This window comes from Podarcis melisellensis (genome assembly GCF_964234715.1).
Source record: "Podarcis melisellensis genome assembly, chromosome: 8".
Lineage (NCBI taxonomy): Eukaryota > Metazoa > Chordata > Lepidosauria > Squamata > Lacertidae > Podarcis > Podarcis melisellensis.
The window spans coordinates 73838337-73856590 of NC_138540.1; positions in this window are offsets into that span (position 1 = coordinate 73838337).

Sequence of the window (18254 nt, forward strand, 5' to 3'; positions counted from 1 at the left end):
AGCCCTTGGAACTATGCAGGCCACACCCATCACTGCTCTTGCTCTGCTCCCTCCTATAGCAATTTTATGTGGCTGGAGTGTGTGATAATACCTTGTTTCCCTAGCTGGAGGATGGAGAAGGACTGATTTGTTTTAAACAATTGCGAATGTGATGTTTTAAATGGCTGTGACCCATCCTGGGGAAATGATACATAATAAATTTAATATTTAATGATAATGTGTGACTGACCACACCCATCTTTGCCACACCTGCCACTGGCACATAGAAGAGTTTGGAGTTGATATCCCGCTTTATCACTACCCAAAGGAGTCTCAAAGCTGCTGACATTCTCCTTTCCCTTCCTCCCCCACAACAAACACTCTGTGAGGTGAGTGGGGCTGAGAGACTTCAGAGAAGTGTGACTGGCCCAAGGTCACCCAGCGGCTGCATGTGGAGGAGCGGAGACGCGAACCCGGTTCCCCAGATTACGAGACTACCACTGTTAACCACTACACCACACTGACTCTCCAGAGGGCTGCCCAACACGAAAGGTGGATCTCAGACTGAGAAAAATGCCCATATCTCACCTATGTGAGCTGGTCTATTTGCTACAAAAGCAACATTGGCCCCCATTTCGCAGTTGACATCTTGTCCTTGGCCTTCATCTGCTACTGCTGGTTGTGGTACTGAAGCTCAGACCTTGAACGGGCCTTCTCAAGATTTGAGTTCTGGACAATTAGCAAGGATACTCAGTGCTCCCTAAGTAAAAAATAGAAAATGTAAGTATGTCTAATAACTTAAAAATGAAAAGGAAAAAAAGGAAAAACATAAAAGTAAAACAGAGGGGGAAACTGCCTCTTATACACATCTTTTAAGGAATACACTGATTTTCTGGCTAGATTCCCTGATTAGTACATAGACTTCCTTCGACCCCTATACGGTTCCCATAATCTCATATCTTTGGTTGTCTGTAATCAGTTTAAATTTAGTGGAGAGCTAATTTGTTTACCTGCTTTTAATCTAGGCAAATCTGTCATAGTTTTGGTAACCTACTTTCTTCATATAATTTGTAAAGACATCCCATTCTCTCCTAATTTTCTCACTTCGTTGGTTTCTTACCAATTCTATTAATTTCGCCAATTCAAGATAGTCACATAATTTTAATAACTGTTCTTCTTTTGTAGGGATTGTGTAGTTTTTCCAGTACTTTGCAATCAAAATCCCGGCAGCTGTAACTGTAACTCTGTTTTTGTTTTGTTTTTTTAAAAAATTGTGTTTTAGCATTTTAAAAAATTATTTGTATATCATATTGCAGAATAATTTCATTCTGGGGTATGTCCACCACATGTGGAATAATTTCTCGTCTTTATGGTTACACCTCCAGCACTTGCTATTTTTTTTTTATTCATTTTTGCCAATTTTGATGGAGTCAGGTACCACCTATACATCATCTTTAAAAAATTTCTTTAATTAGGTAGCAGGCTGTAAATTTGATATCACGTTTCCAAAGATCTTCCAATTTCTCTAATTCTATAGTATATCTGAAGTCTTGAGCCCATTTTACCATCACATCCTTAATCTCTTCATGTTTTAGATGCCAGTTTAATAATAAGTTGTACATTTTGGATAAATTCTTTTTATCATTTGAGAGCAATTCCCTATCTAGATCTGATATTTTGTTGTCAAATCCATTTGTTTTTCTGTCTTCCTCAAAAATTCAGTTTAAGTGATGATATTGTAACCAGCTTAGCCCCATTTGTTTAAGTTTATCATAATTTTTCAATTTTATTTATTGTTTTCTTCTACTAATAAATCTTTATATGTCTGCCAGTTGGTGTCCATATTATTCCTTTTCACAGCAACCGCCTCCAATTATGATAACCAATAAGGAGTTATCAGCTCCAACAACGTTTTATTTCTGTCCCAGACCTCGTATAAAGCTTTCCTAATAATATGGTTAAGAAATCCTTTATGTATTTTGGTTTTATTGTACCCCAGATAGCCATGCCACCCTACTGTATTATCCCACCCCTCCATATTGAGTAACTTAGCATTTTTTTAGGCTCATCTACTCCTTCAACCAAACCAAGTATGCGGCTTCATAATACAACTTTAGATTGGGGAGTGCGAAACCTCCTCTATCTTTTAAATCTTTTAGTAATTTAAATTTTATTCTGGTTTTTTTTCCTTGCCAAATATACCTTACTAGGTACCTAGCAAACATTTGAGTCCATTGATAATCGGGATAGATTGAAAGAGAAACAGCATTTTTGGGAGGACGGCCATTTTAATTGTTGAAATTCTTCCCCATAATGATAATTTAAATCAACTCCAGACTTCCAACTCTTTTTTTATCTCACCCCAGACCCTTACATAGTTATCCTTATAGAGATTAATGTTTTCGATCCAGATTCCTAGATACTTGGCTTTATTTGTCACTTTTGGTCCTGTCTCATTTTCTAACTCTGCTTTTTCTTGTATGTCCAAATTTTTAACCATAAGTTTTGTTTTCTCTTTATTAATATTAATACCAGATGTTGTTGTTGTTGTTTAGTCGTTTAGTCGTGTCCGACTCTTCGTGACCCCATGGACCAGAGAACGCCAGGCACCTCTGTCCTCCACTGCCTCCCGCAGTTTGGTCAAACTCATGCTGGTAACCTCGAAAACACTATCCAACCATCTCGTCCTCTGCCGTCCCCTTCTCCTTGTGCCCTCCATCTTTCCCAACATCAGGGTCTTTTCCAGGGAGTCTTCTCTTCTCATGAGGTGGCCAAAGTACTGGAGCCTCAGCTTCACAATCTGTCCTTCCAGTGAGCACTCAGGGGTGATTTCCTTCAGTATGGAGAGGTTTGTTCTTCTTGCAGTCCATGGGACTCTCAAGAGTCTCCTCCAGCACCAGCACCATAATTCAAAATAGATGACCAGATAGATGGCCAAATTCCTTAATTTTCGCCAATGTTTCTAAAATGCAGTTATTGGGTTTTCGGTTGTTATTATCAAATCATCTGCAAATGCCTTAACTTTGTAAGCTCTTTCCCCCAGTTTTATTCCTTCTATCTTGGGATCATTTATTATTACTGTTAAATATGTTTCTAAGACCATTATAAAGAGAAGGGGCGACAAAGGGCAGCCTTATCTTGTTCCTTTGGAAATTTTAAAAGGTTCTGATAATTCACCATTTATGATCAATCTAGCCTTTTGAGTTTTATATATTGCTTGGATCCCACTGCAGATTTTTTCACTTAATTTCATTGTCTCAATCGTTTTTTGCATAAACTTCCAGGATACTTTATCAAATGCCTTCTCGGCATCTACCAACAATAGAGCTGTCTTTTTGTCTGGCCTCATTTCAAGATATCCTATAATGTCTGTTACCATCCTTGTGTTGTTTTGGATCTGTCTTCCCAGGATGCTCAGTGCTTAATGGTAAGGTATGAGTGATGTTTTGCTAGCAAGAGAAGTAAGCTGTTCTTCTTTGGTTGCAGAAAGGGAAATGTGGGTCTCTGACTTCCTGTGCCAACTAAGAGTTTGGCAGTTGTTTATCAAGAGCCAGGGTTGTTATTGATGCATCTGATCAAATCCTATATTTTAATCAAGGCTTATATTTTGATCAAGGTTGTATCTTAAAAAATGAGCTCAAATTCACAAAAGTTTCATGCCAGGCAGGAACTAGGCTGGCTAAGATTTTGGCAGATGTTCATCCTCTTGGCCAGAGAGGCCCTCTGGTTTATTGCGGTCATAAAAAGGCTGAGAGCGAGGTCGCTGACCTTGCATGTTGCAGAGTACAATTAAGCTGTAAAAACGGTTAAATTAAGAAGTAGGTAAATAGTAAGGTTTATTGTTTAACAGAAAATAATACCATTTGGCCTCTCATCATACAAAGAGCCACATTTTCCAGAAGGTCAAAAGGCTGGCAAGAGAGAGAGTAAAGAGCCGTTTTTAAGCTGTTCCTTGTTCTTTTTTTGAGACTTTTTACTCTGCAAAGATTTCTTTTCCTTTTAAGAAGTTATTTATCTTATGTTAATGTATGAAGTATATTGGCTTAAATGTAATTATGCAAAGGATTTAGAAAGTAATAGTTGGAAGAGACCACAAGGGCCATAGAGTCCAAACCCCTGCCAAACAGGAAACGCCATCGGAAGCACTCCTGACATATGGTTGTCAGCCTCTGCTTAAAGACCTACAAAGAAGGAGCTCTTTCATAGATGGTGTGTGAAAAGATGAACAAAAGATCTGTTCAGATAAAATTAGAACCATTAGCCATCTGTTTTGCAGGGAATAGGGCAAGAGGGGCCAAAGGTGATCTGGTAATTAAGGTGCCTTGTCGAGGTTAATGGCTACTTGTTTGCCATTTATAAATACAAGAAAATATAGCTCTCTGTCTCCCATAAAAGGTAATAGAAAATGGGTGTATCTTTTATGATTGGTTCTAGCAAACAGCCAATAGGAATTTCAACCAGGCTGATTAGACAGAGGCAGCCAAAGGAGGAGAAAGGGGGCTGGATTGAGAAAATATAAATGCTGGCCATAATGGCAGGAAGGCAGGCCAGAGCTTGGTAACCATATACCACTGTGCCTCTCCGACAAATAAATTATTATTTTAATTTCTCTATTGCTGCGTTGAATATTTCATTCCAGCTAAGTGTTAACCACAAGCAGGGTGCTACATTATCTTCCCAACAGATTGCACAAATGGGTTCCCTCTGGCCCATTAATGCAATCACACATTAATGCAATCACACATTCCAAAAGCATGGGAAAACGCTGCCTATTGTTATTAAGTGTATCAGGAAGGGAATTTTGCCTGTGATATTAACACAGAAGGAATTTTGTTCTTTTATTGGAGAGAATTCAATACATTGACACAGAAACTTTTGATTAGTCCTGGATTTATGACTGGGGGTTGTTCATTCAAAACAAGGAAAGCTTCACATGGGATTTTAACCCCTCTCTCCTCACATTTTAATAAATTGCTTATAAATTACAGGAAAAGGCAGCCACCTAGTCTTCACAACTTTTATGGAGTCTTCATGTCTCAAGAAGCATAAGTGATTGTTTGGGCAGAGAATGCTACCCACAATGCCAGGGGCTCTCCAGTTGTTGTTTTCCTCAATTCAGTATTTAATCTTCTTAACAATTATATAAAAAACTGTTTACATTTATTAAAACAGTGGTTAAAATGATGTTATTAGCTATACCCATGATGTAGTGACCATAGTATCTAGGCTTCAGTTCCATATACACTGGCAGGGGTTCATGCTCCACGAGATACACTGGTGAGATTTGCTGTGGATTAAGCATGGGCATGATCAATGTACACCATTTCCCCTACATAATTTGCCAGGTTTATAGGTGGCAAACCTTGGGGGAGATGTGCAGTGATTCTCCATCTGTGGGATGCAACATGTTTTATGGGTCTATAAATAAAGCAGAGACATCACCTTGCCAACAAAGGTCCGTATAGTTAAAGCCATGGTCTTCCCAGTAGTGATGTATGGAGGTGAGAGCTGGACCATAAAGGAGGCTGATCGCCGAAGAATTGATGCTTTTGAATTATGGTGCTGGAGGAGACGCTTGAGAGTCCCATGGACTGCAAGAAGATCAAACATATCCATTTTTAAGGAAATCAGCCCTGAGTGGTCACTGGAAGGACAGATCATGAAGCTGAGGCTCCAATACTTTGGTCACCTCATGAGAAGAGAAGACTCCCTGGAAAAGACCCTGATGTTGGGAAAGATTGAGGGCACAAGAAGAAGGGGACGACAGAGGACGAGATGGTTGGACAGTGTTCTCGAAGCTACATACATGAGTCTGACCAAACTGTGGGAGGCAGTGGAAGACAGGAGTGCCTGGCGTGCTCTGGTCCATGGGGCCACGAAGAGTCAGACACGAGTAAACGACTAAACAACAAAAGAAAGCCCCTTATTTATTACTGCAGTTTTTCAAGCTGCATTCTGAGTCTATTTCCTGTGTCCCTGCTGCCTCTTCAGCCTTGCTTTATCTGAGCAGGAAGTGGAGCTAAATAAATACAGATATATCAAGATACATGTCAGCTAAACACAACACACTTAGGAACTTAATGCTGATGGACAGAAGCCATAGTCCTTGCAAACAGAAGATGAGGCAGTCAATCTGTCTCTGAACTGAGCTGGAGGCTCACACAATTGAGTGCTGCTCCACATTAATATAGGAATATATGTAAATCTTGAATGCAGAAAGGCAGTTTGCCAGAGACAAGTGTTGTTGCTGACAGGCTTATTTTATATGAAGTAGCCCACTCCAGATAGATGTTTATCACCTGTGAGAATTTATCAAGAGCAGAAGGGAACTGTGGAAAGTTGCCCCGTGTGGTCAACCACTGAATTGCCGCTGGCATTTTCCCTGTGAAGGACCCTCAGGCCCTAGACTGACTCTACCCACTTTGGTTGGCCATTTTACCCTCCTGGTCAGGAAGGAGGCTAAGAGGACTTCCTCATAGAAGTTGAGAACCTTGCTTGAGCAACAATATCTTTCTGGAGTGGTCCTGGTTCTCTGGGGGTGAAGTCAAACAGCTGCATTAGCAGCACCAAAGGGACCTCCCCGGAGCACAAGCCTGGGCAATGTGTATGTAGGCTGCCCAAAGGACAAGACTCCCCTCCCTTTTGACCTCACAGATGTGGTCCAAAGGAAAGCAGAGCAACTTGGCTGCAGGACTACCAGAAGGAGGCATAGAAGGCACCGTTCAACCATCTTAGGGACTCCACTCCTAATTTGTGTAGAGTTTACTCCTTGGTCTTTTCTTTTCCTGAAGATGACCGACAAGGCAGCGGAGGTTTAGGATCAGAGTTTTCCTTCTCCTAGATGGACTACCTTCCCAGGTTGATAAGCCCTATCTGCCCCTCACTTCTCTCTGGAGCACGTGCGGAAACCACATTCTTGACCATTGGACCCACTATTGCTCTCATCCACTCAATCCACCGGAGCCTGTCTTTGTAAGCAGCGAAAGATCCTTGTTCCCCTATGGGGATTAGAGGGGGCAACCCCCAAAGTCCTGTTTTGGTGCTCTAGCACATTGCTCAGAGCATGAGTCATGTTTAGGAGTGGACAGCATCTGTTCCCTGCCACACCCTGACAAGGTACCGGCTGCAGAGACTGCAGAGCAAACAGTGGGGGCCAGAATCTTCTGCCAAGGCCCACAACCTGGCAGGGACCTCCAAAGTCCCCTGATAATGTAGCCCAGCTGGGATTGCTAGCACAACTCGCACCCACAAGAGGCAGTGATGGCCACCAACTTGGAAGGCTCCAAAAGAGAGGAGGAGGAGGCCATCAGTAGCTACCATGCATGATGACTATGCTCTCCCTCCTCGGTTGGAGGCGGGAATGTCTCTGAATACCAGTTGCTGGACAACACAGGAGGGCAGAGTGCCCTTCTGCTCGGGTCCTGCTACCATGTTTTCTGTTGGAAAATCCCATTCCATTTATTTGCAGACATGGAACTGTTGCATGTCACATGTCTGTTTACATACCAGCACAGCTTGCTGGGAACTTCCGTTGTGTGTATAGCTGAGAAGACAAAGAGAGAGATGACATATTTCTTTGTCCTGAGTTATGATTAATAAATACGTAGTTGTAGTATGCTTCCGCAAGCCTCACGCCTATTCTGTGTGTGCAGTCTGTGCAGACATCTGGTTGGCCACTGTGAGAACAAGATGGTGGGCTTGGTGAGCCTTTGGCTGGATCCAGCAAGTGCTCTTCATATGTTCTTATGGCTATACACATGCCAAGCAATGGCCTGCACAGAGGGACAGTGTCAGGATGCTGTCAGTGGCTCCCGGCTGGTTTCCCAGAAAAGTATAAAGACAAGGAAAGGTTTCTTACCATCCTTTTTTATTTCAATCTTTACAGAGTGGGGCTATAGAACTCAGCCTCTTGGATAATGGCATTGTCCCGAGTGAATCACCACCCCCTCCATCTCTCCCACTTCCTTGTTCGTCACTTTTACGGGTGCTGCTATGTGCCCTCTGTCTTTGAGCTCTTTGCTCTCCTACTTTTAAGGCTCACCGGGTTCTGGGAGATGGAGGGTCTGGGATGCTTTCTAATGACGTGTCAGCTGGGTGTTGTTTGGGCTCTCCCATGATTTCCCAGCTTTCCCTCTCCTCTGCCTCTGAGTTGCGACCTCCCTCAATGCCCTGTTGTAAATCTAGACTGTCTTCCTCTTCTTCCCTGGAAGGGTCAGGATGGGGAGGCAGTCTCCACCATTCCTCCTCTGCTCAGTCCCCAACAGACAGGGTTTTGCACTTATAGGTGAACATGCATGATTTCCAAAGCAATATGTAACCTGAAACAGCCACCCTTCAAATCCACATCTCTGATTTTTTGCTATGCGGTTCCCCAGCGCAGGAATGTCTACAAAAATGCAATTCTAGTGGAAAGTGTCCATAAAGATGAGTGCACTGGTGAAAATATCACACAGCTATACATCACATCGGGGGGGAATTCCTTTCCAGAAATGTGGGTATTAGGCAAAATGACATAGAAAGATGTATATGCCTGGAAACATTCGAACTAAAACACTGATGAATTTTAATGTGGACTTTTAAAAAATATATATAAAAACAGAAGCTACAGTAGAGAATTGAACTTCAGACTGGGGGGGGGACGACTCCAAAACAAAACCCAAACAAAACTAAAACAGTGTCATTGAGAATAAATACCTTGAAAAAAACAGAATTATTCTCATTTGGCTATGTGCAGTTCAGAAGCACAGCTGCAGCACTGATGCCTAGGAAAATCCAGTTCTTGAGAAATGTTTGAAGAGCAGAATACCTGGCTACATGCAAATCAGGACCAAGATTACGAGAACACAAAGAGCAGCTATGCTGTGGCAGTACACTGTAAAACATTTCTCACATCTTCCCTGAAGTTCCTGCCTTTTCCTGCTCAGATAAAGGAGGTAGGGAAGATAATGGCTTCCCTTGAACCAAAACTAATCTACTCCATACAGTGAAGTATAGATTGACATACAGACTTGCTACCTGTGATAATACTTTACATTTTATTAGGCTGCTGTGGGAAATGGGTGGTCTGCTCAGCTATTTCCAGATGACAACTCCCAGTATTTACAAAACTGGCTAGGGCTGAAAAGTAAAGTGTGCAAACAAAAAAATATGCATACGTTCGTGAAAATAACATACAGATCAGCATTCTATTTCTTAAGATTGCTTTGCAAAATGTGTCTATTAGAGAAATTCTCACCCAGAATTGCTAATCATCGTCATCATCATCATCAATAACAGTGAGATATGGAAATGTAGAGAACTGAAGATTGAAAAAATGAGAAACTGAGAGAAACTAAAATTGACAGATTTGCTCATACCTCAGTATAACTCTTGTTTGATCAACCTACCCCCTCTGACTTTATTCAACCTAAATTCTAATTGACTTATAGGCCACATTTTCTCTAATTATCATTTGCCTAAGAGAGACAAGTATGAAAGAGGGTGCTTTCTATTTCAATTTTTGCTGGTTCTGAATGCTTCATATCACCTGATACACTTCTTCAAATGAAACTTTGAAATCTTACTATTCTCATCCCTGTACTTAGAACATTAGTAAATTAAAGAAGAACGTGCTTATACGTGTATATAAATCTTGTAATATGCAAAGTCCCATTCTTCTGCTATTTCCTTGTCAGGGTTATGCAAATATTTTCGATCTGGGGAACTATTAGAATTCTTGTAATCATTTCCTGATGAAAACATACTCTTAGTACAGTGGTACATTGGTACTTGAATGGCTTGGCTCCTGAACAAATCGGCTCCTGAACGCCACAAACTTGGAAGTAAGTGTTTCGGTTTGCGAACATTTTCGGATGCTGAACATCCAACGCGGCTTCTGCTTGAGTGCAGGAAGCTCCTGCAGCCAATTGGAAGCCGCGCCTTGGTTTTCAAATGGTTTCGGGAGTTGAATGGACTCTCTGAATGAATTAAGATCAAGACCCAAGGTCCTGGTGTAATACATAATATTAGATATCAGGGGGGCCTGGTATTTCTTCCCTTAGAAGCAGTAGCAGCTGGAGACCATCGGTAGAGGAGCTGAGCTGCTCACCTAGCCCCATCCACAGTGACCTTCATTCCCTGCTCCCAATGAAACTGGTCCTTCCCCATGTCTGGCCAGCCGAGGGAAGCCTGCCTCATCCCTCCTGATTGACTGGTCCAGAGCCCACCTGCGTGCAACTCCCAGGGATGTTGGGGCTATATTACCTCCAGGCAGTGGCAACCTGCTGGTGGTGACCCCAAAGGATGATGTCCCTTTGGGGGAGCTGCTTTGGGGAGAGCACAAGGGCAAAACCTCCTTCCTTAACATCTGAAGACTAAGGGTATTGTATGTGGTTGTTTATTTTGGTTCTCCCTTATACGCCTAAGGGGGTTGTCTTTGCTTAATTACAAATTTGCACCCAGGTTGTTTTATATTGTCAAATTTCCAAAAGGAAGGGAATGATGTGTCTGGGATGGGACCCAGCTGGGGAGAATGGAAATGCAGAGGTTCGGTTCTCATTTCCAAATCAGTTTGCTATTTTATTTTACAGTCTTCATTAAAATTCACCAGGATTTTAGGGCATATTTCTCCAAACCAACACATATGTCTGTAATTTTGCCCAATATACCCATGTTATTTTAACCACTATATGCATTTATATGCACACTGTGCCCTAATCTATACATCGTTTTACCTATTCTCTGCCTGGAGAACTGTGTTACAAAATTCGGAGAAATCTTCAAGGATGGCTGGTCTTTTGTCTATGTAATGTTTCAGAAAATGTGAATTAGGTAGAGTCATCTTTCAATGAGATATAGCTTTCCAGATGTTGTTGGACTATAGATGCCATCAGGCCCAGCCAGCATGGCTCATTGACATGGATGATGGAAATGGTGTCATTTAGCGTAACATCTGGAAGGTGACAGGTTCCCCCAAATCTTTACCTTTCAACCTTCCACCAGCCTGTTTGTTACAAGTCTAGTATTCACCCTCAGTTCACAGTCAATATATTGCACTTTGTCCTTTGTCTGTTATTGTTGTCATGCCAATGAAACTAACACCTTATGCAGTCCATCTCAGAATTTGAACTCTAGTCAACTGGCGTCAAGGCTTACTGCTTTGCTGATTTGCTAGCAACAAAAGTAGGCTGTTCTGTTTTGGGTGCAGACAGGGAAAAGCAGGTCTCACACTTCCTGTGCCACTAAGAGTCTGGCATTTGTTGTTTATCAAGAGCCAAGGTTGTTATCTTCCAGACAGATGGCACAAAAAGGTCCCTCTGGCCCATTAATGCAATCATAGATTTTAAAAGCAAAACAAAACATTGCCCATTGGTATTAAGCATATCAGGAAGATAATTTTGTCTGTGGTGTTAACACATAAGGTATTTTATCAGAGAGAGTTCAATACATAGACAAAGAAACTTTTGATTAATCTTGGCTTTATGACTGGGGGTTGTTCATTCGAAGCAAGGAAATCTGCATATAGCATTTTAACTCCTCTCTTCCCACATTTTAATGAATTGCTTATTTCCTGCAGGAGAGAGCAAAGGTAGCAATGTACAAACAACAACTTTTATGGAGTCTTCATGTCCCAAGGTTCAGTGTTGATCCTACTGCTAGGCAGTACTGCTAGTGTTATGGGGGGGGAATAAAACACTTTTCTTTATCCACTGTCTCCATGTCATGCATAGTTATATAAAGTTCTATCATGTCACCTCTTACGTGCCTTTCTCAAAACTAAAAAATCCCAAATGCTTCCATCTTTCCTCATAGGAGAGTCATCCCCGTCATCAGTTTGGTTGCTCTCTTCTAAAGTTATTCCAACTTTATAATATCCTTTCTGAGGTGAGGAAAATGGAAGAAAGAAAGAAAGAAAGAAAGAAAGAAAGAAAGAAAGAAAGAAAGAAAGAAAGAAAGAAAGAAAGAAAGAAAGAAAGAGTAATTGTCTTATTTGAAGAAAGTCACATTTAGATGCTGGCGAAGGCTTTCAAAACAAAAAACCACAAATTGACATGGAAATGTGGAAAAATTAGAAACCGAGAGAAACTTTAATGGACAGATTCGCCCATGGCCGCACATCCCATTGGCTCTCATTCTGAGAAAATTCTGAAAAGCCACCAGCTCCTTCTAATTAACATCAGAGAAAGAAAGGGATAGTAATAGTAGATATACATTTAACTGAGAAAACAATATTAACTGCAGGTTAATGAATAACAGGTGCTAGACAATGTCTGCTACCCCTGCTGTGGGAAGTTCAAGGGGGAAACCAACTCGGCTGTCATCTCTAAATATTTGAGCTGGGCCCCGTGGTGGCCATTGTCCTTTGAGACTTGTGGGGAAGAAGACAGAGAGGCCAGCTGAAGGTGGAGCCAGAGCCAATGACAGGCAGAACAACTAACTCTAATTTTGCCACCATCTCCTCCCTGCTGAGCACTTGGAGGGAAACACTGAGACTACAGAAGAGGAATCTGACAGGCAGTGCCACCTCCTGGGCTGGATGTAACTTAGACAACATTCACGTTTGAAGAACTATGATGCCACTATATATGATCCTTCCCCCAAAGGATTATGGGAGCTGTGGTTTGTTAGGAGTGTCCTGAGAAGAACCAGGAGAGCCCCTGTTCCCCTTCCCTTAGCTACAGTTCCAAGAGGTCCTTGAGAAGAAGGATTGGTTGTCAAACCAAGAAAATCCTGACTGCGGGCCAGATTGAAAGGCCTGAAGGGTTGAATTCTCTCTCTCTCTCTCCCTCTCTCCCTCCCTCCCTCTCTCCCCCCCCCCTCTCTCTCTCTCTCTCTCACACACACACACACACACACACACACACTGCCCTTCTCCAGACCGGGGGTTTTCCACTATCTGCTGGATATTTCTAAAGAAAGCTAATATCGCAAGCAAAAGCAACAACCCAAAACCCAGCTGTTCTATACTCTCTCAGTTCTATACTCTCTCTCATCGTGTACTCAAATAACACTATCCCTGGATTGACTCCTCCTCCTCCATCATCACATTTATATACTGCCCTATACTTGGAGGTCTCAGGCTCGTTCACAGAATGAAATCAAAATATAAAACCACAAAGTATATAATCAAAATAAAACAATAACCCAATTACCGCCACCCAAAAAACCCCCCATATTTTAAAAGGACATAGGATGTAAATCACATCAACCAAAGGCCTGGCACCTAAAGGTGTATAATGAAGGTGCCAGGCGAACTTCCCTGGGGAGAGCATTCCACAGATGGGGAGCCACTGCAGAGAAGGCCCATTCTCATGTTGCCACCCTCTGGACCTCTTGAGGAGGAGGCACACGAAGAAGGACCTCAGAAGATGATTTCAGGGTCTGGGTAGGTTCCAATGGAAAGAGGTAGTCCTTGAGGTATTGCGGTCCTGAGCCATTTAAAGCTTTATAGGTCAAAACCAGCACTTTGAATTGGGCCCGGAAACTAATTGGTAGCCAGTGCAGACAGACCAGGATTGGTGTAATATGCGCAAACCGTCTTGCGCCGCTGAGCAACTTGGCCGCTGAATTCTGCACCAGCTGAAGTTTCCGAACTGTCTTCAGAGGCAGCGCTATGTATAATGCATCGCAGTAATCTAAATCTTATCACATGCAACAGTAACTTTAGGCATGGTGGCAGTGATGCCTCCAGTAATTTGACCTCCACCCTCACACACCCTCTGGTCCTGGCATTGGCTAAGCAGAAAAGGGCAAATGTAGCCACAGACTGGAGTAGGAGAAACTGAATGTACAGTGGAACCTCTATTCGTCTGGAGGTCGAAACGGGTCGCTGGGAGAGGTGCCATTGTGCGCAGGTGCGGGTGACGATTGCACACTTCTGTGCATGTGCGAACAGTGATCACCGCTCCTGCGAATGTGCGAAGGGCGGCAAACCTGCCAGTTACTTCCGGGTTTGCCGTGGTCACGACTTGGAATGATCGTAAGAAGAAGCGGTGGTAAGTAGAGGTTTGACTGTGCTGAGTTTTGGCCCAGGGTGACAACATAGGCTTTGCATGCATTTCTGCTCTGTACCTGACACCTCCGACTACAGCTTGTCCAAACAGTGACATTCTCTCAGTGCAACCGCAGACACTCTTGCCGTCTGGACAGCTGGAACAACGTACTCTGCAGAGAAAACCTCAGGGTCTGCGTTGTACTGGGAGAGAATCAACAAACTTGATGACAGCACTCTGCACTCCTCAGTTAGCTCACGCAATAGGAATTCCCAGGGGCAGACATGTTTCAGCTCCTTTTTTCACTGCATCCAGTTTCTTTTGTAAGGAGTGAGATGGGAAGGCAAATGGTCTTTCTGCTTACCTTTGTTTTACAAGCACTATATGCTAAGTGGATATGCTGGACACTTGAGAGTCCCCTGGACTGCAAGAAGATCAAACCTCTCCATTCTGAAGGAGATCAGCCCTGAGTGTTCACCGGAAGGACAGATCCTGAAGCTGAGGCTCCAATACTTTGGCCACCTCATGAGAAGAGAAGACTCCCTGGAAAAGACCCTGATGTTGGGAAAGATGGAGGGCACAAGGAGAAGGGGATGACAGAGGATGAGATAGTTGGGCAGTGTTCTCGAAGCGACCAACATGAGTCTGACCAAACTGCAGGAGGTAGTGGAAGACAGGAGTGCCTGGTGTGCTCTGGTCCATGGAGTCACAAAGAGTCGGACATGACTAATCGACTAAACAACAACAACATAGATAATACTGAACCAGACCAGCGTTTCTCAAACGTGGGTCCCCAGCTGTTTTGGACTACAACTCCCACCATCCTTAATCACTGGTCCTGCTTGCTAGGGATTATGGGAGTTGTAGTCCAACAACAGCTGGGAACCCACGTTTGAGAAACACTGGATGAGGCAAACCAGTGAGTCTGACTTCTATGTGGTGTAGTGGTTAAGAGCGGTAGTCTTGTAATCTGGGAAACCGGGTTCGAGTCTCCGCTCCTCCACATGCAGCTGCTGGGTGACCTTGGGCCAGTCACACTTCTGTGAAGTCTCTCAGCCCCACTCACCTCACAGAGTGTTTGTTGTGGGGGAGGAAGGGAAAGGAGAATGTTAGCCGCTTTGAGACTCCTGAAGGGGAGTGAAAGGCAGGATATCAAATCCAAACTCCTCCTCCTCCTCCTCTTCTTCTTCTTCTTCTTCTTCTTCTTCTTCTTCTTCTTCTTCTTCCTGTGCTCCCCTCTCCTGTTCTCTCGCTCACCAATCAGATACACAGCTCAAAATGTCTGTCTCCTTTGCTGGGCTACATTCTGATCTGTAAAGTGCTTCCACCAATCCCCGGTCCTAAGAAGTATAGTGCTTCCACTGCCTGGTAGTCACCAGCCATAAAAGCTCCTTCAAGCAAGCATCTTCTAGCCAGCCCCCCCCCCCGCCCCTGAGCTAGATGCATGTGAAAAAAAGCTTAAGAGAAGAGTTCACAACCCCATGCTGTACAGTCATAACAATAAAGAGCTGCAGGGTACACCCAAAGGAATTAATCAGAAACCTAACATGCAAAGTCTGGAGTCGGTTGACTGGAGGTTCAGGGTGGGGCAGAAACTAGAGTACTAGAACCTGACATAAAAAATCTGGGTCACTCCAAATCCCTGCTAGAAGTTGCTTAGTACCTTTTAAATATATTTTGAAAGGTGTGGGGGAAATGAGTTTATTTTATTTTAATAAAAACATTTTATTTTTTCCATAAAGAATGTTACATTTGTTAGTTTTGATGGATGCAATAACGGAATATTGAATGGTTTAGTTTATGTAAAATATGCAGGGCTTTATGAAATGCAAAATGAACCATGGAAAGAGAAGAAGGGAAGTCAATGATATCTTAAGGATATTTTAAATTGTAAAACAGAAAATTTAATAAAAATTACATATATAAAAAAGAAAAACAGATGCTCTAAAAAAAAGAATGTTACTGTTACTCAACAATTATATTCCAATTCAACAAAACGAGTGATGTCTCACTCACCCAACACTGACGTTTATAATCCATACTACATATAATTGCATTTTAAGGTTCTGCCTTATCTAATTTAATCCTCTCTAGCATGTTTCTTAATACGTTCTGCTGTTTTCTTTCACTTCAAACCCTGCTGCGGTCTTCACGTATGGGAAATAACTTTTTATATAGACCAGAAAAGATTTCCACTGTTCTTTAAAAGATTTTACATCTGTATCTTTAATCAGTTCCTTCAGTTTTGCCATCTCTGCTTATAAAATTGTGATTAGTGTAGAACAAGGGATAGGTAACCACAGGTGGGGGGAGCGGAGCTGAATGTGGCCCTCCCATCCTCTCTATATGTGGCCCTTGGAACTCTGGGAAGGCTACACCCCTCCAAGCCTTCACTGATCCTGTTTTTCTCTCTCCTCCAGAGATTTCACTGGGCTGAAATGTGACCTCAAACTGTATCTTGCTTGGATGGAGGATGGCAAGTGGTTTGCTGAATCTACTACTGGCTTGCGGCCCCTGGAAGGTCGCCCAAAAGGGAATGCCGCTCTTGGGGTCGTTGTTTAACAGGGGCTGAACCACTGATCAACGTTGTAAGTGTTAGAATTCCTGCTCCGTGATTGCAGTCATGGGATTGTTGTCTATCACATGATGGTATATGTTTTGACTCCCCAGAGCGGGAAGTGACGGAGACAGGATGTTTGTGTTACTGTGTCCTGTGAAGTGGGACAATTGTCCTTTGTTCTCTCTTTTTGCTTTCTGGTGCTAGAGAGAGCGGGAGCCATGTTGCAGTGCTCCGTGTGTGTTTATATGTAAATAAAGTAGGTGCTGAGTTGCTGAGGTCTGTCACACAAACTGCGAAGACTCTGTGGATCCTTAAGTGTGCCGATGTCTGTTGGCATTGGTCGCTGTGATGTTCGGGCAGAAGAAAGCTTTTGAAGCTCCCGAACGAGTGACTAGGAGGGAGGGAACATGCCAGTCAGGCATATGTCTCTACCAGGGTCCTACTCGAGTGTAGGATGAGCTCCTGACAGTAAGGGTGCCAGATGCAGTGCTGGAAAAAAGCTTTGAATAATTGCATAACATGATTATTTGGGAGCAGGGCTATCTTCTCTCTCCCACTATGAAAGTGCCACGCCTGGAGAAGCAACACATACTAAAAATTCTCCCTCCTGTACTAAAGGTCACCATTGAACCCTGTTCTTAGAGCATAATCTATAGGCCTGGAGAATTTGCTGGTCCCTAGACTGCAATGTACATCACAAACACAAGAGGGCACCAGCATATCACATCTAGAGACAGTGTGCTCCTCCCATCCACCCTGCCCCTCATGTGCTTGGGAGTCCATCCTAAGGGTCTAGGTACTTCCTGGGGCCTTTTTCTTTCCATGGGAAGAACCAGTCGTCAAACTGAGAATTTCACACAAAAAGGAGCTTTTTGTTTCATGGAACTGCAATTTTATGCATTGTTGTTGTTTAGTCCTTTAGTCGTGTCCGACTCTTCGTGACCCCATGGACCAGAGCACGCCAGGCACCTCTGTCTTCCACTGCCTCCCACAGTTTGGTCAAACTCATGTTGGTAGCTTCGAGAACACTGTCCAACCATCTCGTCCTCTGTGGTCCCCTTCGCCTTGTGCCCTCCATCTTTTCCAGGGAGTCTTCTCTTCAGGGTCTTTTCCAGGGAGTCTTCTCTTCTCAGGGTCTTTTCCAGGGAGTCTTCTCTTCTCATGAGGTTGCCAAAGAATTGGAGCCTCAGCTTCAGGATCTGTCCTTCCAGTGAGCACTCAGGGCTGATTTCCTTATGGATAGGTGTGATCTTCTTGCAGTCCATGGGACTCTCAAGAGTCTCCTCCAGCACCATAATTCAAAAGCATCAATTATTCGGTGATCAGCCTTCTTTATGGTCCAGCTCTCACTTCCATACATCTCTACTGGGAAAACCATAGCTTTAGCTATATGAACCTTTGTCGGCAAGGTAATTTTATGCATACTGAAGTTTATGAAATTTTGATTTCTGCAATAAGGGAAATCAGTCTCCTTGGATGAGGTCAAAGGAGAACAACAGGCCATGTCATCTATAAACCAGGGAAGAGGTAATGGTGGAGCTCAAGATGTTGTTGGATTCCAAATCCCATCAGCCCAAACCAGCAAGGTTGGGGATGGGGGATGGTTTGCAGATGGAAGACCACTGGCTCTGCATTCTTGCAATATATGTTCCTGTCTTACAGATGTAATTTGTTATTCATTTCTTGGCAAGGAGGACCTTTCACAATAGCTCTGTTGGTTAGAGTGTTGTGCATCACATGCTGCT